Source organism: Melospiza georgiana, chromosome 6, assembly GCF_028018845.1.
Source record: "Melospiza georgiana isolate bMelGeo1 chromosome 6, bMelGeo1.pri, whole genome shotgun sequence".
NCBI lineage: Eukaryota > Metazoa > Chordata > Aves > Passeriformes > Passerellidae > Melospiza > Melospiza georgiana.
Window position 1 is genome coordinate 54686127 of NC_080435.1, and position 26173 is coordinate 54712299.

At 45.0% G+C, this 26173-nt stretch overlaps 1 protein-coding gene across 1 annotated transcript in view; it reads left to right on the forward strand.

The window, feature by feature from the left end:
- Nucleotides 1–1119: 1119 nt before the first annotated feature.
- Nucleotides 1120–26173, forward strand: part of KIF26A (kinesin family member 26A) — a 94559-nt gene continuing 69505 nt past the window's right edge. Inside the window, exon 1 of the mRNA XM_058027014.1 lies at nucleotides 1120–1177. The gene's annotated coding sequence lies outside the window, so the exon portion shown is untranslated. The remainder of the gene's footprint in view (nucleotides 1178–26173) is intronic.

Sequence of the window (26173 nt, forward strand, 5' to 3'; positions counted from 1 at the left end):
GCGGGAGACTCTGCCCGGGGGGCCCGTGCCCCGCGGCCCCGCGCATCTGCCCGCGGAGCGGGGGCACCGCATCCCAGCCCGGGCAGCCGCGGGGCGGAGCGGCCCCGGCCGTACCCCTGACCCCCAGCCTGGTCCGCGGCCCCAGCGCCGCTTCTCTGACTCCGCGCCCTGCGGCGGGACCGCACTCCGCGCCCAGCCCTTTTTCCGACTCCCGAGGAACTTGGGTCTTAGAGTGTGAAGGAAGCAACGACTTAAGTCACACTGATTTTGGCACTGTCCCGTAGGGTCAATATGAAACGGCATCTTTTTACTCCCGCCGCTATCCCAAACCTAAACCCGAACCCCAGCCCGCCCCGGCCGAGGCTCCCCCGCCCCGCTTACCCCACCCCACCCGCCCCCGCCCAGCCTAGCCCAGTCCCTCCTCCCCTGCCCTCGGAGCACTTTTCCAGCTTTTTTTGCCGGCGTGCTCCCGTGCTCTGGGTCGTTTCCCGTGCCGCAGTGGGGAGCTCACTCCTCCCTCTCCAATCCCAAACTTCGTTCCCGTTTCACTATGGGAGGCAACATCACCTAGAGCGGCAGCCCGGGCGGCGGGGAGCCGGCGCGATCACTGTTGGCACCGCTGACCCCGGCCCGCGATGGGCGCCCCGGGCCGGCCGCGCCGCCGGGCCCCGCGCCTCCCGCACTAACGGAGCGGGGCAGGGCAGCATCCCCCGCTACCATGATCGCGGCCGCCGGCAGGAAGGCTCTGGGACCTGATCCCCGGGCTCCGGGGGTAAGTTCCTACAACACTCATCTCCTCCCCGCGGTTGAGCTTTTCCTTAGTTTTTTCCTTTTTTTTTTTTTTTTTTTTTTTTTTTTTTTTTTTTTCCTTTTTCCCTCGCGAGGAGGGTGGGAGCAGCAGCGTTGCCTCCGCGTCCTGCCGCGTTGCTGAGCTGTGCTGTCTCCGCAGGTGGCGGAGGGGAGCGGGGTGCGGGAGCTCTCCCCGCGGAAGAGGCCGCCGGCCGAGGAGGAGCGCTGCGCCAGCCGCCCGCCGCCCGAGGGAGCGGGAGCCGCCGCGGGCGCCGAGCCGCGGCCGCTGGAGCGGGGCTGGTGCCGGAGCTGCCAGGCGCAGCTGGCCGAGCTGAGGAGGCAGGCGGCCCGGCTGGCTGCCGGCGGCTGCCCGCCCAACGCCCCGCCGGTAAGTGCCGCTGCAGCGCCCAGCAACGCCGGGAGGGAGGGCGGGGGGCTGGAGCCTGGCCCCGGCCCGCTCGGGGTCACAGGTACATCCCCAAAGGATTTGGGAGGGGAGCGTGGCGGCAAAGCCGGAGATTTCCTACCCGGGAGGGTTCTTCAAAAGTTCAAGGGTTTTCCGTCCCGGACTTTTATCAAAAAGCGAAACTGTGCGGCTGGACGGTCACCCGGTGCTACAGCCGCTAGGAACAGCTGAAAATGAGATAGGGACTTTGGGAAGAGGAGGTTCTAATTTTGGGAAGAGGCGGCTGTGCAGGTGCCGTGTGGTTCGCACTCAGAGCCGGGTGCCGGGGGCGCTCCCCGGGGCGCCCAGCCCTGCTGACACCGCCCCGGGGATGCCGGCTCGGGGCTGCGGCTGGGATTTGGCTTCGTCCTTACTGGGAGAAGCTGCCGGTGGCAGGCGCTCAGCTCCTCCTTCCGAGAAGCCCACAAAGTGCAGCTGAGAATCAAACAGTTGTGTCTGTGGCGCTGGAGGAAACTTTGAGTGGGCTGGATGATTTTTGAGTGGGCTGTGCTTTTGCCCTCGGGGTGTTGAACGTGCCTGCCTGGCTGATGGGCTGACTCCTGTCCTTAATGTCCCTCGGGCAAGCACTGCCTGTGTCATTTTCCTCCAGTCCGTGCTGCACGGTGGCACTTAATGCCTGGTAGGGAATGGAGAAAGTGCATGAGGATGCCAAGAGTTTCCCTCTTACACAGGTGCAGCTTTATTAGCATGTATTGTAATTGTCTGCACAGTTTTTCCTTTCCCTGTTTGTTTTTTATTTTCTATCAAAGGCTTTTATTACCCTTGTTGCTTTTCCTTTGTCAGAGCAGGCACCAAAGATTTTGAAAGGTGAAAACAGACAGTCTTGACACAGACATCTAAAGAGATCCTGAGAATTAGCTGATAGGGCAAAATGCAACAGAAGGCCCTGAGATTCTGTTTCAGGACACACAAAACCTGTGTTGGGGGTTTGATAACATTTGGAAGTAATGTATTGTTTTCTAAACAATGCTTATCTGGATGTTTGCAAGAATGGGGGGGAGGGTCTGAAGAGGAAGCCAAACCCTACTGACCTTCGTTTTCATTCAGAGAGTTCCTGTATGATCTACAGAATTCCCATTGAATCTAAATATAGTTTTGTTTGGAAGTGCATTGTGGAGCAGTGTCCAAATGCACAGTGAGGTTTGCATTTTCAGGCCAGATCCAAAGCCTTTTGAAATCGACAGGAGTCTCTCTTTTGGCTTGCTGGGCTATAGGAGTAGGCTCTTATTTCTGTGCTGTAAAAGGTCACATATCTTATCTCATTGGATTCAGGATTGTTGGACCTTTTGTTTTCTGGATTGCTGCAGATGGTGGAAATAAGTTTAATTTCCCTTGTGAAGTGCCTGAGACTGGCTGCTTCAGTGAGGGGCACAGAAACCCCTGTTCCTGTCTTGGGGTGGGCCTCTGCCATAAAGAATTGGGTCCTATCTGTGAGCGGATCTCTGCCATGGGAAAAAAGCATTCCCAGTGTAGGTGAGCGAGGGGCCTCAGCCAGGTGTGCAGGTGAGCAGAGCTGTGAGCAAAGGCCTGTTTGTGTGGTCTCCTTCCTGCAGCTCTCCGGGGACTTCCTTGATAAGCACTCGATGATGGGTAAATGAATCCCCCTTTTCTGCAGGTTTTCAAAGCATGCCCAGGAACGTAATAAAATAGGAATCATCACAGTGTCAGACCCTCAGCAGACCTGAGCACAGAGTTACAGATACAGAGTTTACTCACTGTGCAGCATGCAGGAAGGCTTGGTGGTTGAAATCTCTTGAAAACTGCACTCTCTGACACTTGTGAGACCTGGAGCCTAATTGCAAGCTCAGATTGCCTCTAATGCTGGTGTGGTGACCAGCTCCTCAGGAAGGAAGATGCAATAAACAGTTGTCCTTGCTGCCTTGTGAGTGTGAAGTAGCTTAGGGGGAGATAATAGGCAGGGGTTTGGCTACTCAGCTGCTGTGGATTGGCCTTGCAGTGGGAATCTGATGCAATATGCTGGCAGGGTGAGCGCTGTGTAATGTTTGTGCCAAAAAGGCAGCTTGCTCGATCCCCCCCCTCCCCCTTCTTGTTTAATTATATAACAAGACATCTGAAAAAGCAGCTCCTCTCTGTTAGAGTTTCATGCCCATACAATGCAAGTCCAAAGTTTCCTACAGGCTCTTCTAATGCACTGTCAAACTAAGCAGCCACTGGATGTGTAAACAGCAGAAGGCTACTGCTTGGAGCATGCTGCTCTCAAAGGATTTGCCTCCTTTGCCATAATAATTAAGAGATCTTTCAGCACAGATTCAGAAAGGCTTCCACACCTGGTTGAAAACCCTTTGGAAAGGTGGGTGGGTGCCTCAGAGATGAAAGAAGGGCTAGTTTCCTGCTGTTGATATCTTTCCTGATGAAAGAGTGGAGGTGTATTCTCATGTGTGGGGCAGCTGACAAGGGATTGAATTCACATTAGAATAGAAAACCAAGGTACTGTTTGCAGTCTGCAGGGATAACAAATCTAATTACTTGAGAGGGCTATGATTCATACAGTTTGTGTTGCTATCCTTTCAATTAGGCGTATTTAAAATATATAAATAATTTAAAGTTTCATTGTCAGATGATGTGCATTGATTACAGAATACTGTTAGTTGTTTGTGTCTCTTCAAAGTCCTCCAAATCTCTGTGGACAGCTGATAAAAAGATACACCTCTTTGCTTAGGTTAAAACTCTTTAAACAGTCTCCCAAGCAAAAGATTTACTGCATCCTACACTCTCAGTTCTCTTCAGTTTACTGCTGCTGCCTTTACAGTTTTCTACCACAGTGAGGCCTGTGTGTGAATTAAAATGTGATTTTCATTAAGTGTGGATGGGGCCAAGTAAAGTTTAATCTGAAATTATCCCAGATTAACATTTTGGTATTGCAGTGTTGGCATCAGTTACTGGGTCATGTACTGAACTAATGTAGGAGGGAAAAACAAGGTGTCTTGGTTTATCCCTAATTGAAAGTTTTGCAGGCTGTGTCCTTGGAGAGTTGGTAATGGGATACAGCATCTCCTACTGCCAGAGGGGAGCAGGTTGCTGTGCTGGAAGTTGTTGCTCTTGGCAGCTGTGGGACAATCCATGGGAAATGAGTTGGTGGTCTGTGTTTCACTCCCAGCTGGCAAATAGCCTTGTCACAAACCACAATTACCACTAATTGGCATCATTGTTGGCAGTTTCAGGGAGACACTGAGGGCTGAATGGGATGTAAATTAAATTAGTAATAATATTTCTTAGCACCTAAATTCTTCGTTGTGTTTCAGAAATGCTAATTAATCAATCTGTGTGATTGCCCCTGTTAGGTAAAAGCCAGACATGCTGTCATTTCTGCAGAGGTGATGTCAGACTGAGGTGTGTGTTTCCACAAGGAAGTGGAGAGGCAGGGACTGTTCAATATGAGAGATGTGCTCCTGTAGCTGCATTTCTGGAGGTGAACTCTGTTGTGAGCCTCTGGCACAGGCAATAGCCCTAACGATATACAGCTACTGTAAAATGGTTTTAGCTAATCTCTTATGAGCAGAGGAAAAAAGCTCTCCTGGTGTTAGGAATACACACATGGATGCAACTACAGCCACAGAAGGGATTTACGCTGGTGTAAATATTTTGGTTGTAGAAAAGTAATGCTTGTGCCCAGGTATACTGTATTGAAAGAATTTTTTATTGGTATTGAAAGGAGGCCAATACCAGCAGAAGTTCACTTTGAAAGGGGTTAGCTTTGATCCTGTTTCTCCCAGCCCAGGGATTCAGACACCACATTTCACTTGTTTCTATCCACTGACACCCCAGACAGCCCCAGTCTGAGCAGTTTATGCTGTACCTACTGCCAGTGCAGGCAGGTGCTAGAGGCAGCATTAAACAGGGCAGAAGCATTAATTTTGTATTACAGCTTGAGTTCAGGAAGTTCTTGCTGTCTTAGTTTTTAGGAGCTTCTTTTCTTCCCTGTTCTGTTTTGATTTAAATTTTTACCCCCATTGCCTTATTTGCACTGTGTGTTACACAAGGCACACAACTGAACAGCTTCCAAGGGCCTGAAGGACAAAGAAGAGAGAGTGTGGCTCTATTTGTGGCTCTGTTGCTGGTGGAGTTGACAATTTTTTGTTCCTCAATACCTCAAAAGTCCTGTATTCCCAGCTGCCCAGTAAATGCAGCTGGGTACAAAGGATCTGCCAGCTCTGGTGTGCAGGGAGCCTCAGTGACCAGGACAGGTTAAGCCTTTGTTGCTGATGCACCATGAATCATTGGAGGGAGCTAAGCAAGTCCTAGCCTGCTGTATCCATGTCAGGGCTCAGTGTTACACCAGCCAGAGCTGGAGGACGAGCTTTTACAAGAGCTGGTGCTCTTGGAAAGAAAAGAAGGCAGCATTGGCTTTATATGAGCTGTTTGCATGGATGTGCCTTACCTGTGCACGTGCCAGGCAGTGCTGGAGTGAGCTCCCATCACTCCTCCTTCTGTCAAAGTGTTGATCTCTTGGTGGCACAGCTGTGTGTGCTGCTGATTGCATCACCTGGAGGGGAGATGAAGAACAGAGTTTTGGGATGGGCAGGCTCTTTGTTATGCATTTCTCCTGTGTGCTAAATAACAACCCCCGTTCCCACCAGCAGCAGAATAGGGAAGGAGGGTCTGGTAGGATGGATGTTCACTGCATTTGTTCTCCCCATCCTTCTGCATTAATCCCAGCTGTTCCCTCCTTGTCCCAGCTGACTCCACAAGAGGCAGCATCTTCTCTGTGGCTGCACACACTGGTTGGTTGACATTAAGCTGGTGCTTGGACATCTGGCTTCTACCAAGAAGCTAATAACATGTGGATACTGCCCAATTTCTCTCACAGTTTGTGGAAGTTGTAGGAATTTGTTCTGAGCCTTCTACCTCAATTTTAGATCATTTGACAGGTTCAAAAGCTGTTGAGAAAGGCCCTAAGTAAGAAGGATGGAAAGAAGGACTGTGCAGTAGTTCTTAGTGCTTTGGAAAACCAGGCTGAGAGGACAAGCATGGGATTGAGGGCTGTAGTCTTTGATGTGTGAGAGTCAGGGATGCTTTGTAATTCCCACCATGGCCACTGTGATGGCCTGCTATCAGCAGGAATTGAGGCAAGGAGAGCTCATGTGATCCCTGGCTGCAGTACCTGTCTCCTCACTGTGCACTGTTGGGTGCTCCAGGATCCTGTGCTGCATGTGGAGGACCCTGGGAGAGGGCTCTGTGTCCTGTGTTTGCCTGCAGGGCCGTGCTTCCCTGAAAGAATGAGGATTCAGAGCATATGGGGGCTTCTTGCAGCACTTGAGGTGTATGTGGAATTGGTCTAAGCTTTCAGGAGCAGTCCCTGCTGAGTTTTCCTGCCTGTGCTCATTGTTTTCTGTTAGTGTGTCAACCCTCACTGCTGGGGTAGCCCTTACTGCCTGGAATTTGGGAGTCACAGTGGTGACACAGCTGAGTCTTGGCTAAGTTTGGGGTCCTCTGTTACTTAGGGGCTCTTTTATTTTTGTGAGAGGTCTCTCTGCATCTAGGTTGATATGGATAAGGGGAATAGAGTGGGAGAGCTGTCTTTTAAAGATTGCTCTCTAGAGGAATCCAATTTTCATGGCTCTTCACAAGCACTAAATGCACCCTTAAAATGTTCTATATTTAACATGTGAAAAATGTGTAAGTGGAAAAGCAATGTCTTAGCTAATAAATATGAAACTACGGGGCATTTTTTTAAGACGCACATTTAATATTTAATTTTGTGAGAGAGACTCTTGCAGAGACTTGGCCGTGGAGTGCTCCAGGCAGTGAGCTCAGATGTGGATTTCAGGTAGGTGTGCAGTCTAATAACAGGGTTAGTGACAGCCCTGTGTCAGATGTGTTGACACGAGCAGTTCCCCTCTCTGGCTCAGTGCAGTTGTTCCCGGTGTGACAGCACAGGCTGCGGAAACCAATTGCAATCAGTTGGCTTGAGACACTCAGGATTTTCAGGCATGCCCTTTTAAAATACAGGTGAGAGGGATTATCTTTGCAGTTTGGATGCTGGAGGCAAGAGACCTTCTCTCTGGGGGATCTGGAGTGGGGGAGTGGGGATTGCACAATTAGCTGAAGGTGCTGTGGTCTCCCCAGGAGCTGAGGGTAATTAGTGCTTCTCTGGCTCTCTCTCTGGCTAATTCCTTCAGCACCCTGCCCTATTAGGGGAAAGGGAGGAAACACATAAACCATTTCAAAATCCCAGGGGGTGGAAAAGAGCATCTGCTGCTAACATCTGAGGTTACTTTGAACCTGTTGAAATATGTAGTAGCTGCTTTATTGTTTTTGCCAAGAGTTTCCACCTACAGTGATCCCAACCTCTGACTTGTTAACAATGAGGTTGTTGGAGGCAATAGTCATCCTCCTCCTCATCCCTGGCTCACAGCAGCTGATTGTGGCTGCTGCTGTGGACCTGGCACTGCAGGGTATAGGAGTGGGGATGACTGAAACCACCAGGATTTTCTTTCCTTTTTTCCCCCCTCCATGACCAGGATTACCCACAATGTTCACAGCTGCTGCACGTGTCTCCTGCTGCTCAGGTACCCCAAAATAGCTGCACTCTTTGGGCCTGAGTTGTCCTTGCCACAGTGAAGATGCTGATGTAGGGAACAGCCAGCTAGTTTTTGGGTTTTCAGCTGGCAGATGAACGTTTTGTCATGAAAAGTGAGCAAAGATTTTGCTTCACCATGCTTAGACAGGGAGAACCTCTCCGAAAGTGTCTGCACGTCTTATGGAATATTTTTCCATGCCAGTGCTGTTTTCTTTCTCAGCATTGGATTACCTTCAGGAACTAGATCTATTTGGATATTGGTCACACTGAGTATAGGCAGCTGTCCAGTTGGAAGTACTGTATCTGCTCTTTATTATTTACTGGAAATCAGTGGAATTTAACTTGTCTGGATTTGTCTCCTTGTCCTCTGACCACAAACCTGCAGCACTGGAATAGTTATTTTGTATTTACGTGTCCAGTACATTCCCAAGTAGAAGACATCATTGGAAAGGTGGGAATCTTGTCTATTGCTGACTGGCCTTGTGATTGGAACCAGCCTGGCTTCTTTTATAAGTGTCTACTAATTTTGTATAGTGACTTAAGGGAGAAAACTGGGGCCTTACTTCAAGAAGAATCATACCTCCTGCTGCTTCTGTTAACAGGAATTGTCCCACTGCAGGGATGCAAAATCTGAATTAATCCCTGCATCTGTCACTGAGTTTGTGAATTTGGCCAAGAAGTTTAAGGGGCTTAATTTCTCCTTTGCTCAGCAAAGAGAAAATGCTTCCATCTTTTGTTCACTTGCAGTGAAACTTTTTTTGTGGTGGGGACTCTCTCTTGCTTGTATGGCATTAAATATCATCAGTGCTGCTGTTAGTACAGCTGATTGCTCCTGTAATGTGCATAATAAGAATACATAGCACAGGGACACAGAAAATTGTGGACTCTGACTTCCAACTGAGCTTCGAGGTCAGGTGTTGGGGAGGGGTTTCTGGAATTGGGGTCACTGCAACAGCAGAAGGAGCTAAAAAATGCAGAGACTTCAGGTAAACTGTAAAGGCAATAACAGGTAGTCCTGAAAATCTGCTAGCTTACCAGGAGAGGAGTGGTGAGGCTGTGGAAGGAGACTGAAGGTCTGTGGAGTGTGTTCAGTTGAAATGGAGCTTCAGTAAGCAGATCAGCTCAGGGAGCAGGGGTTAGAGCTGTGCTGATAGTACCTAAAAGGGTTTTATCTGCATGCTGTACAATGCCTCCCTGTGATGGAACTGGAAATCTGATTGTGGAAATGTGATGTGGCCTTGCAAACTGGGGGCTCTCAGTGGCTTCAGTCCCTCCTACTGCTGTTGAAGTTTGTGCCAAGGTGTATTAATTATTAGTTTTTCAATAAAAATGTTTAACTTTTAAATGGAAAAAAAGCTAAATTTTATAGAGGAACTTAAGAGCAAAGCTTCAAATTATTATTGCTATCATTTGGAGTATGGTGGGAATATCTCACTTAGCAGGAGTAGTGTATTCTTCTCTAGGATAGGCTAAAGGGAATGTACATCTTTGGCATATAGTTCTTTGGACTGACTTTGCTTTGAAGCTTCTTGAGCCTTTAAGACCTAGCTGGCAGATGTTCATTCTCATGTTGGACAAAAAATGTTTGGTATAAATATATCCACCTATTTTAGGCAGCATAATGCCATTGTTGTGTGCTTGTTTTATCACCAAGAGTTGGACTGCTGTATAGTGAATCAGAGAAGTCTCAGCTCTTGCTCACAAAAAGAGGCTTAGGTGAGCACAACCTCCTTTGAGTCAAGTCTTACAATTTGTCCTTGATCAGCATTCCTGGAGTTTGCAAGCTGCTCAGAGTTTTGGCTGGGGCTGGGCTGCTATTACCAAACATCAATACCTGGGCAGGATTGACTGGAACACTGGACAGCTGTGGGAAGATGATAAATTTTCACTTTGCTCTTAGCAAATCTTCCCCTGATGTTGCTGAGGGATTTTACACTGCTGGGTGAATGGGATGGGAGGCCTTCTGTACAAAACTGAAATGTGATACTTCTGGCTAGGCTGGGCATTGAGTTGGCTTTCAGCATGAAAGGTGAAAGAGAAGAATTGGTCCTGGTTCTCACAGCAGTCAAAAGGTTATGTTTAAATGTGTTTCCTGCTTTATTGCAACATATAATTTGTTACAATATGGTTTTTGTTGCTGTCTGTGTGTATAAATTGATCAGTGCTGATTGTTCTGTACGTGGGCAGCGTTTGGCTTTGTGTTTGAACTCATTTGGGATGTTAAATCTACTCAGTTTGTATTGTATTCTGTTTTTATTGCCTTATGTTGTTCTCACTGTATTGTGTGTTGTAGCATGTATTTACTCCTTTTGGCATTGCTGCTTTTCTCCTTGATCTCAGACTGGAGCAGTTTCCTGCAGCTTGCATAAAGCTTTATCAAGTAAAAATTTCTTTCTAGGGGTTGTCTGGTGCTTTTGCATGGCTTTTATGTGGCTCCTGAGGAGTTCAGGAATGGTGTCTATGCCCAGGGTATGTCACATGGCCTTCAGCAGAGTGGTGCTGCTGGGTGTTTTGGAGGAGGTGACACTGCTGAAATGGTTGAGATCAATGTCACTATGCCAGCCTGGTGGCACATGTCCAATTCCCACCCCAAAACAGGGCAGCAGGAGCTGTCTCCAGAGACTCTGTGTAATGTGACAGTCTTTACAATTGTCAGAAACTTGAGGACTAACAAGTGGCTTGTATGATCAGGAAATGTGGCCATCCTTGTTTCAATTACTCTGCTCCTTTTGGGTCACCCGTGGTGTTCCCACAGTGCTGCCCTGGGAAACCTGGTTCCAAGGAAACACTCATTAATCACAAGAGACAAATTTGGCCTTTGAAGGATGGAGGTGAGGGACAAATGTCTTTGCCACTGTCATTTCTGGGCAATACTTGGTGCTGCTTCTGGTCAGTGAGCAGAAGATGGAAGGGCTGGTTTGTCCCAAATACGCTTTCTAGATGATGTTCCTTAGACTTAGTATGATCCACAGGCACTGCAGAGCTTTTATAAGATGTCTTGAAAACTGTGCTGTGGGCCAGACATGGGGCAGGATTTGGCCTATAACTATTTTGCCTGTAGCTTGAAATTCAAAGTTGAACCCAGAATCTGCAGTTAAAATGTTCAGGTGTTCGTGTAACTTGTGTAACTGTAAGCTGTGAACTATTTGTCTTTCTCTGAAGATTTTGTTGCAAAGGCAGGCAAATACATTTGACATTCCTCCAACAAGCTCTCACAAGGGTAATTTTGTGTGGATGATTAAGTGGCATGGAAACACTGTAAGATACTGTCCTTTTGTGGATTTTGTAAAGAGGAGATACAGCTGAAATTATTCATAATATGCACAGAATCTGAGCAGACTGCTGAGAGAGCTTCTTTCAGCAATTACCTGTAAGAATAAAGTAAAAAGCATTTATTATTGATACTCGCTTTTTACATATGAAGAAATATTTCTTCTGATACTTTTAATTTTTTATTTGTAGGCTCCAAATGAGTGTAGAGCAAGACAAATGTGTTCAAGGAAGAAAAATATATGAGTTAATGTATTAAGTTTACATATTTTTCGTTTGATGGATTTATGGTTTTTAATTACATCTTCATGTCTTGCATTGGGATCCCTGGGGGCTCTTTCTGAATTTCATACTTGTACTCTTGTACACATGAGATGCTTTAAACCTGCCACCTCGAGCAGCCTTACTGCTGCTTGACTGACCTCTGCTGAAGTTGCTTGTTATTCAAGTTTAAAATCTGAGTCATCCACCAAGAGCTAAATGATTAGAAGAATATTTGTGTGCTTGGGAGAGTTTCTCATGCTGACATGTCATGAACCACAGGCTGTGAATGGGTTTCTCTGATTTTTGTGTGGAAGGTGGAGTTTGCGCTCAGCATTTGCTCAGTTGGTCACGAGGAGCAACACCCTGGCTGAGTGTTACTGGGTCCCTAAGGGCAGTTTGGCAGTGGGAAGTGGTCATGTCTTTGGTAACAAACCCTTTGGGGAGCCGTGGCTGGTTTTAGGGAAGAGTATTTCCAGCAATACATTATCCTGAATGTACATCTCCCTACTTCTGTCTCCGGTTGCATGCGACACTGGATTTTCATTTCATAGCAGTTTGCATCGTGGTTCTTTTATTGACAGAGGAATCAATAACCTGTGTTAACAGGTGGAAAATGAAGCCTGTTTGCTCTGTGCAGTTCTAGTTGATTTCCATGGGTGAATTGCAGAGGAAGCCAGGCTGCAGAACTGGTCAATGTCTGTGTTCCCAATCCATCTCTCTGTGTTGGTATCATTACCTCCATCTGCTTTTCTCCAGCACATCCTCTTCATTTTTCTGTTCAGTGGGAACATAATTACCTGTTTATGTCTGTGTGTGGAAATAGTGCCAGGATCTATTTGTTGTAACTAAGATGCAGCTTACTGAAGAGGCAAAAACCTCTGGCTGACAATATTCAGGCTTTCCAAAAGAAACTTGCCTTTGGGACTGACAGGGAGTGTGAACATTCAGACACAACTTGAGCTCCTGTTCTCAGATTTGTGCTCTGTGTTATTATTCTGGTCATGGCTGCTCATAAGCACATGCAGCTCAAAAGTAAAATAGCTCTGTTTATGCTGTAAGAATTTAGTTGGGTTTAAGCTTCTTATTGCCAAGTCTTTTGATGACATGAAAGATGTGTTATATACAGGGTTGGCTTTCCTGACTCACCCTGAGTTCTTCACTGAGTGTTTTATTCCTGTGGGAGGGTTTGGCTCTTGGAGGATTGGGTGCAGTGAGAAGTGTGGAGTACATAGTTAAAGAACTGAAATGCAGAACACTTAACTCTGGTAAGTGAACACAAGTGAGAACACAAAGACATTGTCCTCTGAGGTGATTCATTGGAAGTCCCTGCTTTTTTGTTTTATTTTTACAATTTTTATTTTAATTTCTCTTGCTAGGATCATAGAATATCCTGAGTTGGAAGGGACTCACAAGTCCCAACTCCTGGCCCTGGAGAGGATCACTCCAAGAATCATACCACACTGGTCCAGGCTCAGTCTGATTTTACCTTCTTGTGACTGGATCAACAGTCCTGTTTGCTAGTGTTAGAAAATTGCCCATGGCATTCTGTCCTTCCAAAAGGCTGTGCTTGTGCTTCCTTTGGGAAAGAAAATTGTCCATGGCATTCTGTCCTTCCAAGAGGCTGTGCTTGTGCTTCCTTTGGGAAAGAAAATTGTCCATGGCATTCTGTCCTTCCAGGAGGCTGTGCTTGTGTTTCCTTTGGGAAAGCTGTCTCACTAAGCATAATGGTAAGAAATGCTCCACCTGCTGCTAAGGAAGTGAGCTGAAAAATGTCTGGTTATTCAACAAGAAAAAACATAGATTCACTGAGTGCAAAACATACTTCTTTCTGTACCTGAATAGGATTTCTGAAATCTGTGCAGCAACAGAGAATTAAGGTAATCCTGATCTTACAGAGTGAGTTAACCCAGGAGTGATTCTTGGAGTGATCTGTCCAGTGAGTTAACCCAGGAGTTTTGCAGCTCAGCTGAGCACAATGCAGGAGTGACATCAGTGAGGGATTAGAATAAGCTTTGTTATCTTCAAAGGCTGTTTACTCAGTGGCTGGGGAATCGCTGTGTTTGTAGGCAGAGGTAGGCAATGTCCTGGGGCAGGTGGGAGCTGACAGCACTGCAGAGAGCCCGTGGTGTTTCTCCTCCTGCATCCCTGCATTGTCTCCCAACCTGCTGGCTGCCACTCCTTCTGTGTACTCCACCCATACAGAGGCCTTTAAGAGCTTGCCAAGGTTATTTTGGGTGCTAAACACTGAACCCAAGCAATATCCTTATTTTCTATAAATCCTGGAACAGTATCACTGTTGTATTTTTCTCACATATAGAAAAACCTCTAAGTTTTCCTTAAAATAGTGGTTATATAGGTACTTTAAAAACCTCAGAGTTGAATTATGAGGATAGTTACCTACCCTTGGGTATTTCAGCTATTGCTTGTTATCACATGGAAGAAATTTGGATGTAGGTTTTTGGAGGATTCTCGTGCAGCTCTAGAGTCTTTTCTGCAGAATTCGTTTTGACAGCAGTTAAGTTACATCTGATCTCCAGAAAGAGGACAACCTGATTTGCAGATTTATGTATAAAAAGAGCTATAAACTTAATTTGAAGCCCACTGGGATGCACATCCCACATGCAAGTGTTTTGCAAGTCCTTTTTTCCTCAGGAAGGAAAAAGTAAAAGACCTGTAAAAGTGTACTCCTGTAAAAGTGGTCTTGAAAGCGAATTTTCGCCCCATTGGCATTTTTCAAAAGACAAAACACAGATGCAGTGTTCCAGGCAGATATATTTTTGTTCCCAGCTGTTTTGAATGCTCATTTGATGTTAAGTCTTTGTTCAATCCAGTCCTATGTCATTAATGACTCTGGAGTAAGTAGGTATGCAGAGCTGGAGGAAATCCTGTTTTATGTGTTCCTATTTCAGGAGAGCCCCAGAAAGACTTAACAATAATGCAGCTCAGTGAGGTAATGGGTAAACAGTAAGAAATAAAACGTGCTTGTTCCTTACTGAAGCAAAAAAATAGCTTATGAAGCATAATGTTGTCTTTGATAAGTGTAGATAATGTGACCTGCCTCAGTCTGTGGATTAAGACATGAACTGGGGAAGGTGAAACAGCTTCTCATAAAGAACCTGTCCCTCTGGTTGTGAAGGAGGTGTCAGCAGATGTTCAGCAGGAGCAGGAGCCCAGCAGAGTCACAGGAAAGGCTCGCCCTGCCCTCAGTGGTCAGTGAGCTCCCACCTGAGGTTGGGGTTGTGTTGTGCATTCAGCCTTACCCTGACTGCCAGGTGGGCTCTGCTTCCAGTGGTGCAGAGCAAAGGTCTGCTGGAGCTTGGGTCTGTAGGTGTCCTCTTCATGGTCCTCCCAAGATGCTGTGGGAAGGAGAAACAATCCCACAGCATCCCCCAGCTTTTCCTTCCCTTTGCTGAGTGAAGTTTAGGACAAGTGTTTGTTTTTAAGAGGAACCAGGGTTCTTCTAGGAATTTCTACATCAAGTTCTTGAGAAAGTTAAGGCTGGATGTAGAGCTTCTGATCCTGGTCAGTGGATGGATAGCAGGTTAAAAAAAAACCAGGATAACATTTTGTGGACTGTTTTTTTTTTTGAGAAGAAAATGTGAAATTGTGTTGTTTTTCCCTCATCCAGCTTCCACAGCAGCATGTGTGAATACAGCAAAACATCTGAGCTCCAGCCCACTCACGCTGTGCTGCAGGCCTCCCTAGGGGCCCAGGGCAATTCAGCTAGCATTACATTTTTAGATAAGCTTACCCCATTTAGCACATGCATTTTGATCAGCCTGAGATTACAGACTGGTGGCTTGCATGAGCCCTGGTGTTGGTGTTCCTTAGACATGCACTGGTTTTATTAGCATTAATCTGGTGTGTGCACTTCAAGCCAATTTTGAGTCCCTCTCTATCTATATCTTTTTGCTGCAAAACCACAGAGATCCCCTTTCTTTGAGTGAGTAGGCAGAATCATACTTGTGACATATTTTAAGACTGCTTAGAAGATATAAACTTATTTAAGTGCTTGTGATTTATCTGGTTGTGCTTTATTTGATTCCTTAAATGTCAGCCACTCTGAGCAGTTCTAGGATTTTCCTCCTTTATTTGGGAAGTGTCAGTTGATGAGAAGGCAGCTAATGTGCTGAAAGCATCACTCCCTTAGGAATTTGGTGTGTGAAGTGTTTAGCTGGGAAGAAAGCCTTGTGACAATTACCCTTTTGTTTTTGTTTTCTTTGCTTTCCCCCCAACCCCTAAAAAGCTTGGGTTTTGCCCTGCTGGTTTAATGGTTAAAGAGTGCTGCAGCTCAGCTGTGCAGTGCCTTTCAGGTAGTGAGAGGTATCTGAGGAATGAGAGGGATCCCATGGGAATGCCTGGCTGGCCCTTGGTTGACCTAATCTGGTCTATAGATAGTCCCAGTTCCTGCCAGGGGAGCAGCTGCTGGGGTGTGAGCCCTTCTGCTGCGTGGGCATGAGCTCCCTACCTGCCTGAGGTGTGCCTGCCTCCAGCTCTTTGCTCTCCTCTGCTCCTGGAGAGGGCAGCTCCTTCAGGAGACCTTGGCAGAGGTGGGAAGAGCTGTTGGAGCCCCGATGGCAGGAGGGAACTGGGGTACTGTCCTGGTTTAGGGCAAATTTGGGAGAAAACCTCCAAAAGGGACCTCTCCAGAAAGCAAACCCACACGGCACTTACCACCAACCAGTTTGGGAAAGATTCCTCAGAGAGAAGTGAAAAGAACCTGTTTATTTAACAGTCACAGCACCCCCAGCACACAAAATGAGCAATACTGGATGACACCACTCTTTCACTGATCTGAAAAAGATGACAGATTCAGAAAGTCTCTTTGGGGGTGCTCGCTCTGTTCTCAGTCCCTCCGGCGCTGGGGCAGCTGCTGCCCAGAGTAGGCCCCGCTGGGCCACAAGGTGCAAACTCTCGGGGTTTGCCAGGCCCCAGCCCGGAGCAGGTTTGAGTAGGTCTGAAAAAAGGAAAAGAAAACAGTCCAGGGAAAAATTCAGACTGCTTAGCTAAGCTAACTAATAAGCAGGAGCAAAGCAGAAGCAAGAGCAAAGTGAAGAGCCAAGAAAAAGCAAAAGCAGCACCATGTACTGCCCCTTCTGTGTGTCCCACCAGACGTGGGCGAGCAGGCTCCAAACCAAACCAAAACATTCGCTCTTCAGAGCCAGTTGTGAAGGCACAGAACATGATATCCAGCACAAAAAGAACACACAGATGGGGATACAAGCATCATAACGTCACCCTAGGACAGGTACCTGAGCCCATATTTTGTAGAGGAGGAGCTGATCTGGCTCCCTTATGCACACAGTGCTCCTTGGTGCAGTGTTTAGGGGAAGGGAGGGAAGGGCTGGGAATGCATTTGGCTCTTGGGGCTCTAGGTGGTCAGAGTAACCCCGATGTAAGTTAGAAGGTCTCTTTTCCCAGCCTGGCGGTCAAAGAAGGAGTCAGAGCTCTTAATTTCTTAGTCTTAAGGTTGTTTATTGTTTCTTATCTATAAAATTCTTGCTCCTGACCTGCTGAGGTCCGCTCAGCAGGACAGTCAGAGGCATTCTGGCGACCTCCAGGGGGTGTTGTCTTTTTATACTAAAAACTACATGTACAGTATTTACAATTACTTTCTAATACCAATCGCCTATGTTGAGCTCAGTGAGCTTCTACTCTAAACCAATCTGTAAGTGCCAACATCACAGCAGAAGATGGAGGCTGAAAAGAGGAAGGAGAAAGGCTGGACATGCCCAGGTTCCTCCATTTAGCCCCCTGAACCCCCATTCTAAAAACCCCAAAAATCTATTTTTCACTCTGTGATAAATTCACTGTCATTCTACTTAAACTTTTGTGGCTTGCAGATCTTCATATAAGGTTGGTAATTTGCTCCATGGGTCATAATCAAAACCACAGGGGTCTTGGGCTCTGTGCCAGGGTCTCTGAGCCCCCTGGCAGAAGTCCTGGCATTCCAGGACAGCCAGAGGGATGTCCTGAATTCTGACATTTGGCATCATGAGCTTGGTGGAGATGCCTGGTGGAACGTGCAAGGTGGGAGGTGGCTTGAAGCATCTCCCTCTCCTAGACCCCACTGGCTGTGTACCGGCTCCAAGAGGGGCTGCAGGAAGGATGGAAACCATCCAACTGCTGCTGCTTTCCAGAAACACTCGAGATCAGAGTCTTACGAGTGTGTATCACCTCTCATGTATCTTGCTTGTTTCAGGTTATGTTGTGATGGCAGTCCTGATCATTATCTCATTTTAATTTTCAAGAGCATGATGTATGTGGATACACCTACTGTGCTCAGAGATTTCTCTGCGAGATTAGAGACGTGTTTAGGAAATTAGTAATGAGAGAAAAACACGTAATTAAAAATTATATCAGTTTGGAAGCTCATCCATCTTCAGCCAGCTTGCTGGAAGAGAAAGGAGTCTTACACAATACCTAGTGGTGGGAAAATGCATTTGGCTCTCTACATTTTAAACAGGAAGGAACTATTTAAGTGACAGACTTACAATAGTAATTGGGGCATTTACTTGAGAACACTGGATAACATATTGTAGCTGAATAATATTGCAGTAATTCTGTATAAAGTTAAAGTAAGTAGCTCTTGTTATATTTGTTTACTTTGAATGATGCCTTCACACCATTTAAAAAAACTTATTTGGAGGCTTTCTAAAACAATTGGGTAATTGTACTGAAAATAGCATTCATATTTTGAGGTAGTCATATTTACATATGCCAAATATTGTCTGCAACATAAGGATGCACACTTAACAATTAATTTGTTTCCTGAGATATGCAATTTTATGTGAAATGTCTTAAATTCGAAATCTGCAGCAGAATTCTAGCTCTTCATCCCCAATGAGCATTGTAAAGTTGCCATATGTCTTAAAATGTGCTCAGCACAACTGCAATTGTTCAGACTGTGAATTTCCTCTCATTTTATGATGAAATTCTTAGTTTAGAATAATTTTATTCCTTAGTAGGAGAAACACCATTTGGTCATATATGGTTCATTATAAAATGTGGTAACTTTTGAGCATTTCAAACACTACATGTGCTTGATTTGAGTTTTTATGCCATTTTTCATGAACAATTAGCAGTACCTTGTTGTCATTTTTGTCATGAAATGCCCATAAACTCAATTATCTTCCTGTTTGGTCCCACTTATAAACATACAGAAAACCTAAGCAGATGTCACAGCAATAACCAGGTGTACGTTGTAGTACTTTGCAAACTTTTAATTGCTGCAGGGATGTTTCCTAGTTAATGGTTGTGTTTGTTAAGTGCTCCTATCTGTTGTGCCTTGTTCAGGGGTGTACCTTACATGTGGTGTGCTCAGGCTGGTTTATCCAGTGACAGCCTTGGAGTAACCTTGCAGAGGGATGTGCTTTTTCAGTTGTGTTGTTTGTAGTGTAGTTAGCAAAAGTGCTGAGTTGCTGGTGGTGTAGGGTCCTGCGTGATCAGGTACTCTGTGATCTCTGGGTGGGTGCTGGTGGTGGCTGATGAGTGTCCACCTCTCCAGAGGTGCTGATCTGGGAGTGCTGTTATCTGGGAGGATGGACAAGGAGGATGAGGATGGTGTGGCCAAAATGACTCACCAAAGGTCAGCAGTTCTTGATGGTGCTTGGAGCAGGGAGCCATTAGTTGGTGGCTGAGGGACCCTTTGTGTCTCAGAGCTGGAGGTCAGCAACTGACCTGAAACAGCCACCACTGGCACCCCACCTAAAGATCACAGAGTACCTGATTACACAGGACCCTACACCAGCAGCTGTGGTGGAGAGGGTGGGCAGCTCCTTGGCATTCCCTGTTGTGCTTACCCATGGAGAACTGGCCTTGCTGGAGGGCTGTGAGGGGAAGCAGAATCTTTCCTTTTAGCCTCCTTGGGGTCTGTGCTGTTGTGCATCAATGGGGAGATAGAGATATGGACTGAGGATATCTCCAGTTGCTCTGTGTTCACTGCCCGGAAGCAATGGCAGTGCAGGAAAAGGAGACCCTTGATTCATGACCCTGTGCAGTCCTGCAGATTTGTACCCTGCCCAGGCCAGAGTGCCAGGATTGGTTCTGAGATATATTATGTATTGATGAAACAATGACAGACATCATCTTTTCCCAGGAATTAAATAATTGCTTCCTGGATGAAAGGACCCAACATCTGGCTCTTGGGTTTCATGTATTTTATCATGTAGATGTAACTGTTTGCTTTGTTCCTGCAATAATGTTAACCTACTAATGTATGGAGCTGTTTCAGGTCAGTGAAAACCTGCATATAAATCTTTATTACATGCACTTGATTGTCTTTAACTCTTTATAAGATATAATTAGCACCCAGTAATCATGTTGTGGTGCTGTTTCTGTGATTACCCTGGTAGTTAGTGTGCAGTGCAATCCTGGTTTTATAGATGGAGCTAATGCTAACTTGATTGGAATAAGGGACAAACAGAGGCCTGTGCTGTTGGCCAGGTAATTTTCTCACCTTTCTGCTGCCCAGTTCCATTGCCTCCTGCAGTTCTGAGATGTGGCTTCTGACTCAAAAGCTGTGATCTTCAAAATGTGGTGCTTCAGGTTGAAGTGGGGTCACTTTCAGCAATGGTGTCTGTGATGGGAGGGAGGAGGAGGAGGATTGTGGCAGGTCTTCAGGGCTGGTAACTTGGCAAAGCACTAGTGCCTAGAAATGTTTTGATCCTATTGTAGTGAATAGCTGCTAGTTCCTGTTGTTGTTTCTGTTTTGATTGAGTGCCCAGCTGGTGTGTGGTGCAGATAGGATGTTGGGGCAGGGAAAGGAAGTAACTGTCAAAAGTGCATCTCCCTCAGGAAAGCAAGAATGTGGAGGCATGGTAGAATTGGGGTTTAAATAGCACTTATTTTTCCTTGGTTTTCATAGTGCACTGACCATATGCAATTTTCCACATGCTGGGTAATGGAAAATTGGCCCCAGAGGAAGCCACTTTGTAAGTCAAGTTTGGGATTATAAAATCAATCACTCTTGGGTCACTAATTGATGTGGAAGATAGGAATTTCCTATACAGTATGATAAGTTCATTGGTTCTCTGGCAGGGTGTGTGCAGTGCTCTGTTTAGCCAACGGTATTCTTTCCTGGTTCTGTTGTTAACTCAGGAAAAGCATCAGGTCATTTACAGCTACACCCAAATTGTGGGTTTGTTTCTGAGTGGTAAGGGGAGGGTGGAGGGAATTTCTCATGTAGGATCTACATGTGCTTTATGCAGTTTGTTTTCATCTCTTGTGGCATAAAAGCAAAGCTTGGCAGCTGTGTGGGAATGATCAAGATTGATTGCTCTTGGTGTTAAGCATCTTGTATCTCTGAGTTTATATCAACACTACCCTTCTTCCAGCAGCAGCATCTGGCTCATTGGCAAGCTCTGTGGACAGTTGTTTTGACCACTCTGGAGATGCCTCTGGCTGTCATGTGGCTGCTGCCTTGGCTGGGTTGCTTTGTTATTCTGGCTGGTCCCATTTTCATTTATTTGATTCTGATGAATTGCCCCTGAGACTGTAGTCTTGAATAAATCTTGCCTAACACTCTTATGCAGGAACTTCTATGAGATGTTGATGTTAATTTATTTCAGTGACATTGCTGATGGAGCTTGGAGCAGTAACATCCTAGCCTGTGCCTTCTGTGCAGGTTTTCCCTGTGAATCACAGCATCAGGCATGTGGTGTAAAACACACATCTTTGAGCATATCCTGCATAATGGCTTTCTCTGAGACTGGAGCTGCAAGCATACATCAGATATTAACAGTGCACAGTGAGTGCCTGGAATGGTGCTGAGTGTCCTGGAATCAGCCACTTGGATTTTTCAAGCTGACCATTGGGAGCAGGGTTTCTGGCCTGGCTGATATAAACTGTCACAGCAGCAAAGAGTAGTGTGTGTCAGTTCTGGATTTATATCCTCAATTGCTTTCCCTACCTGCTTGATTGTGTTTTTTATTCATATACCGTGTACTTTAAAAACATTATTTTTTTCAGAAGTACTGTGGGTCTGGAAGACACATGGGCTTAAATAAAAGTGAGTGTTTCTTAAAATATTAAAGCATCTATTTTCATTAAAGAAGCCAGTCAGGTTCACTACTTCTCATGATTGAAAGTAGCAGAGCTGTGATGTGCAGGAGGTGGGACAAGGTACTTTTCTTCACTGCCTTTTAACTCTGGTGATCTCTAGAACTGCTTCAGTGCTGTCCACAATGGGGGCTATTTGACAAACTGCAAGATTTTACAAGGATGTTAGCAAAGATTACACAACTGGTTTTAAATGTGTATTTACATCTGTAGTGATAATACTAAGGCAACTTGGGTGGCAGGGTTTTTTTTAATGCTATAGAAATGCTAGAAAACCTTCTTTTAAAAAGAATGGGGAAGTTTTCACACCAAGATTTAACTTAAGTCATCACCCATCAACTATAAACATGCATTTCATGGGCATTTTATGAAATAGAGAGGCAGGCTGGTGAAAGAGTTTGCTGCTAATTTGAAATTAGGAACGGGGATGTTTCAATTTAGAGGGAGATTTAATGACTTTGCATTCAGTGTGAATGTTGCCATGGATTTCTTTAGGGCCCAGGTCTCACTCTGGGGCTGTAATTTCTATTCTTAAAAGAACCTTTTCTTCCTCTGTACTTGGCCTTTTCCAGCAGGTGATGAGGCAGCTTCTTTTCCAAGGTCCCAGAACACAAATTAAAATAAAAACATCCTTTTATGTTGTACCTTCAATTGAACGGAAACATAAATGTATCCTATGATGTTAGGCACTGTCTACAATTGTGGAATTTCTATAGAGGTAATGTAAGATACAGTAAATGTTTAAGAGCCTTGTTAAGTGTGACTGGTAGGATAGCTAGAGCCTTTCATCTCTTAGCTGTTGGTTTTAATAGGATCTGGCTTGAAGGGTTTTGAAAGTTGTTGCCAGGTATTTGATTCCTTTTGTGTCTCAAGAGACAAGGCTTGTTTTGTGTGTGTGTGTGTGAGGAGCCTGAGAGAGTTTGCAGAGGTGTTTTTGCCAATCATCTCTGGGCATGTCTACGTGTGCATGTGTTATAGGCAGACATAAGCTCACTTTGCCCTTGGGTTTAATATGTTTATATCCCGTGCCTTAGCAGAGTTTACAAACCCTATTACCAAGGCTTTTGAGATGCTTTGAGCATGGGCAGAGTGGGTTTTTGTCTGCCTGGGGGCGTAGCCCCATGGATTGATGTTTGTAGAATACAGACCTTGGGAAAAAGGAGCTGCTCCTCTTTGATTACACCAGTCCTTTGCATGGTGAGAGGTTGCACATCTTGCAGTGTTCACAGGACCACTGCAGGGCTTCCTGACAAGAGGGTTACAGGTGGATATTGATCACCAGACTGTTGTCATTCCAGTCATGTGAGTGTGATTTGTTGGCTGATAGAGGCAATTCTTACCCAAGCCCTTCTGAGAGCTGCTCTCAGTCTGTTCATCCCCACCTGGATTGGTCCTGGGGCTTGTCCTGACCCAGGTGCAGCACCAGCACTTGGTCTTGTTAAATTTTGTGAGATTCCCATTGAATGGAGCTTGTGGAGCTCTCTCTGGATGGCATCCCATCCTTCAGGTGTGTCAGCTGCACCACTCAGCTTGGTGTCATCTGCAAACCTCTGAGGCTGCCCTCAACCAGTCTTAATGATGTTAAATACTGGTCCCAATACAGACCCTGAGGGACACCACTTGTACCTGACAGAGGGGAGTAGCTGGGCTTGCACCTTCTAATTTAGGCATCTCATTTAGGCAGCTCTAGAAAGCTGCTCCCTGAAATTGTAGGGAACAAAATGTAGCAATACTATACTTTGTATCTGTAAAGGAAGATTGAAAGTGGGCTATAAATGTAGCATAATTAATGATAAAAGATATTTTTGGGTGTGGTGATGGTCGCTGTATTTGACAGAAGAATTTTTCAAAGTGTATAGAGGGTCACAACTAGGACAAGAGGTATGAAATTAATGTAGCGATGATGCAAGTTGGAATACTTGCTGTGAGCAAGATAGATGCCTGTTAGTCACTATTATTAACTTACACTAAGTAGAGCAGAATTTTGAACTCCGTGGCACTTGGACCCAAGCAGCAAGTCTGTGCAGAGCTATGTTACTCATCTTTCCAAAACTAGTATCACAGGGCTGGGGAATGATCTTCAGATCTTTAAAAAGTAATCCAGCTTTCTCCAGTGGAGTAGGGTCATCTGTCTCTTGATCACCTCCCACAGATGTTTTTCACCTGCTCTTTAGATACTCTCAAAAGAAGAAAATTTCTCAACACCATTCTGTAGCAATTGCCAGTGCTCACTTACCTTTGATAGTTTTTCTTGAGTTATCTTTGCTTAAAAGTAGAATGATTTCCTATTTTCCTTACCCAAGTGGATCTAGAAGGCAATTTTTTACCAAGCTGGATGAACAGCTTGGACAGGGAAGTAGTGTCTCATACATGCCACCTAGTAAGCCAAGGAACTGAAGCAGACTCTTCAGGCACAGTGTGGCCAGCTTGTGGTTGAGGAGTTACAGATGCTCTTCATCATTCCTTAACTATTCATTACTGTTAGTTTTTTTTTCCTTTTTTCCCCCTTGATTAATTCAAGGAGAAAAAGTTAAAACTCAGCTCCACTGCTGTACTTCCTAAATTCAAAATGTAAACCCAAAGTTTTTCAACAAGAATTTTTTTTTGTGAAGCAGTCAAACTGAGGCAGTGATACTTAATTAAGGTGAAGAATAAGTGCAATCCAATTTTGTAATAATAAAAACTGCCTGGTGTGCTAACTGTGCACTGTGTGCAGTAATTTGTAGCTTGCAAGGAGTGCACAATGGGGCAGCCTTTTGGTTGTGAAGGCTAAATCGTTTCTGTATGGTCTTCAAGTATTCATTTACCAAATAATTGATAAAATGAACAAGTGAATGAGACACTAAGAGAGTGTGATCCAATGCCAAGTGCTGGTTTCCATAGTTGATTTTAAATCTCCATTATGCTAATGATGTTCATTTGGAAAATGTGTCCACTCCCTAGCTTCTGCCGCTCAGTGTTCTGTTAATTGGATTCAGATGGTTGGGCTGAAGCAATGGTAGGGTTCGTACACAGAGGGGTGTTCCAAGCAATTTTTTCTTTTTCCTATGCAGTCTTTGTAAGTTAGAGTTGCTTTCACTGTGGCTGGTGTCCAGCTGTTCTTGACCTCCCTCGTCAGAGGTCTGTCTGATACAAATGGGCACGGTTCTCCTGGGACAAATGAAGTTATGATCATTTATTTAGAGATGCTGAAGATCTCATCTGGGGCGTGACTCCTCTCCCAGGGCATTGGGCTGGCTGGGCTGGGTTGCTGGTCAGAGTTCATCAGTGAGGGAGTTCTCTTCACCAGGCTCACAGTGCAATTTGTAATTCTGGAAACACAGAATGTGTTGACTGAATTCTAATAGTGGGAAGAGCCTTTTGTTTCCCATAAAATGTTATTAAGAGTTGGTGTTTCTGAGGCATTTTGACAAGGCAGCATGTTTCTGTGTAGTGGTGCTGTGCTCTGATTTTCATCCCCATGCTGAAATTCAGAGCTATTCCATTATCTGGGCAGCCTCACTGAACTCAAACTGTATGCAGGGGTTGGTGGCATTCAGTGTGATGAAATCAGCATCAGTTTCCCAAGTAGCTGTTCTAACCCATGAGCCCTTGGCTTGCTTTGAAGAGGAAAGAGAAACTGTGACTTTTTATGCAGTTGTGACTCTAATAAGCAGAGTTTTTATAATCTGATTTACTGTGCTCATAGGCTAACCAAAATTTATTCCCTGGTTTCAAAGAAAAAATAATTAGGGATGGAAACCTCTATCTTTTAAACTAAAGTATCTAATTTCTGTAAGAGGATTTTGTCTGAATTTCTGAAAGTCAGCTTCATCCAAGTGGTTATTTTTGAAAGTAGAACCAAACAAAGGCTTTTAGACACCAAGTATTGTGTGGTGATAGATATGCTACTGTTTCTACACATACTTGCTGCTGTTCCAAGTGATAATTCTTTTCTGAAGGTTTATAAAAGAAATAAGAGGGAAATTAAAAAAGACACAATGCGTGTTGGAAGATGGTGTTTTCACATGAACAAAATTAGTACTGAATTTACATTGTGAAGTTATCGTAAGCCTCAGAGCCAAGAGGGAAAATTAAAAGATTACTTAAAACCAACAATAAACATGCAAATTAAAAGTCATAAATTTTAAATGAAGTCATACACTATTAAAAATAAGCATAAAATTGCATACTAGTTTGGATGTGTAGTTTATAGAACACACCAAATGTTAAAATTGGATGAAATTAAGAAAAACATTTTGCAAAGGCAAGTAAAATATCTGTTTAATTAGATTGTAAAGAAAGAAGATTAAAAGTAATATTTTGTGAAACAGTAATTACTGTTTTTCAGAAGTAGTCAGGTTGCTGTGTGTTGATCTAAATTTACCGGTGATAGCAGATCTCTTTGGGGTCTTTTGTTTTGCTTGTGTCTTTTAATTAATTTAAATGGCAACCACTACCTTTATTTTGTTTTCTTTGCACTGAACACACTGCATGGCTGTTTGCTCCAGCACTCTGCCAGCTCATGAAAGCAAATCTGGGAGATCAGCTCATCCCCTCTGGTTCTGAGAGGTTAAAAGCCAACTCATTGCAGGGGACTATCCAGCAAGATAACAGGAAAGGCAGCTGAGGCCATTGGGAGGTGGGCTGAGGTGCTGATGGCAGCCTGAGATGTAAATAAACCAGATTGCTCTCATTTCCTCTTTCCACTGTATTATGCATTCCAATAGCACCATTCATCTTTATGACAGACACCTATTGCTTTAACTTTACTGCAGGCCACTGAAGTACATTAAAGTGGGCAG